Source organism: Mandrillus leucophaeus, unplaced genomic scaffold, assembly GCF_000951045.1.
Source record: "Mandrillus leucophaeus isolate KB7577 unplaced genomic scaffold, Mleu.le_1.0 Scaffold462, whole genome shotgun sequence".
Classification (NCBI taxonomy): domain Eukaryota; kingdom Metazoa; phylum Chordata; class Mammalia; order Primates; family Cercopithecidae; genus Mandrillus; species Mandrillus leucophaeus.
This window is the reverse complement of record NW_012104943.1, coordinates 2,463,340-2,465,164: the sequence shown is the minus strand read 5'-3', so window position 1 is coordinate 2,465,164 and position 1,825 is coordinate 2,463,340. Positions and strand designations below refer to the sequence as shown.

The 1,825-nt window shown below is 36.7% G+C and overlaps 1 protein-coding gene across 3 annotated transcripts in view; it reads left to right on the top strand.

Annotated features, from left to right (window-relative positions):
- FRMPD4 (FERM and PDZ domain containing 4) overlaps window positions 1-1,825 on the top strand; it is an 860,788-nt gene that overhangs the window by 464,466 nt on the left and 394,497 nt on the right. The gene's annotated exons all lie outside the window — the stretch shown is intronic.

Sequence of the window (1,825 nt, the reverse complement as noted above, 5' to 3'; positions counted from 1 at the left end):
CCTGACTTTTTAATGATTGCCATTCTAACTGGTGTGAGATGGTATCTCATTGTGGTTTTGATTTGCATTTCTCTGATGGCCAGTGATGATGAGCACTTTTTCATGTGTCTGTTGGTTTGTTTATGTGTTCAAAGATAAAAGTTAAATCTGGTTAAAAATGAGTACAAGAAATTCCAGGCCTCATCCCAGTCAGGCATTCAGTGGGTACATGAATAATGGATGGAAAGATGGCTGGATTGATGGATGAATGAATTAATGAATGAATGGATGGATGAACATACAGATGAGAGGATGGATGGATGGATGGATGGATGGACGGACAGATGGATGGATGGACGGATGGATGAATTAGTAGATGGGTGGGTGGGTGAGTAGACTGTGTAAAAGGAGGCAGTCCCCCACCTCCTGTAATGTGTGATGGTGAGAGAGGTGGGTGAGTGCTCACAGCCTGGTTATGGATGTGTGTGACCTTGCCTTTCAGATCTATTTTAGCATCAGTTTAAGAAGATGCTTCCTTTTCTTCTAGAAATTGCACCTGTAACCCTTTTTCTAGCAAATTCAGAAAGGCTGAGTACCTTTCCCAATAGCCCAGGTGGTACTGGGCTTCTACCCGGAGAAACATGGATAGAACTGTCAACCAGGGCTAATGATGGTGAATGCTTGGAGAACTGGGGAACCTTTGCAATTCCTCATGTTGCTGATTTTTATTGCCCACTGCCAATTCCCCACTGGATCAGTCTACATTTTGTGATATGAACACATGATTTGTGGATATTGAGAGACTGGGAGGGATGGTAGCAAATCTAATTTGTCACTAATTGAGCCAATGTAGTTCAATCCTGTTAATTCTGTACTTTATTGAACTCTAAATCTATTCACATCTCATAAAACATTATTAATCTCTCTAGCTCTTTAAAATACAACAATATATGGCATGCTTAAGGCTTAGGAATTTGACAAAGAGCCCAAGAATAACTTTTTCTCTGAATTCATGAAAAGCATTGATTAAGCTACTTTTTGAACAAGAAATCTATAAGGAAAAAGAAAAGAAATCTTCTTCACAAACAGTAAAGCTTAAGAGAAATACTCTTAAGATTTGAGATGTAATTTTGCCTTTGAAATACCTTTTGTATGAGAATTTTTAAATCTCTAATTTTTTTTTAAAGTATATTGGAAGGGTAAATGCTAAGTAAAGATTAGTGTAATTGTCTTAAACTATGCAAAAGTTTGAAGCCAGTTGTAGAAAAACAAACTAGTAAGCAGATATATGGTATGTTGTTGGGATGGCAAGCTGATGCTTAATAGAAAATTATCATGAATGAAATAGCATTATAATTCACCAGGGAATAAGTGTAAAGTGTTTCTTGGGATGATAGTGTTTTGCAGGAAAAAAAAAATAGGTTGCATTGGGATTATGTAAATAAGGGAGAGGAAGGCAGAGCCCAATCTGAAATTGTTATATTGGGGGATTGGGAATGTATTATAGATAAGGCTCTGAGCATAGTAGGCTTAGAAAGAGTCCTGGGTTGAAGTTCAAACTTTCTCAATCATTCCTGCTGAAACCTTGGCAAACTTATATAATTTATTTGCTTAGATTGCCATATATGTAAAACTGGCAAAATAATACCTACTCCAGAGAACCGCTGTGTAGATTATTAATAATGATTTAAGTATATTCCCTCCCTTTTTGCCCAGCATACCTTCTGTACATATGCCACTGCTTTTAGCACCCATTACAAATAATTTGGAGTCGGCCTCCTAGATTTGCCAAAAATGGAGCATACTTTTTTATTCTTCAGTCACTTTTTTTTTTTTTTTTTTTTTT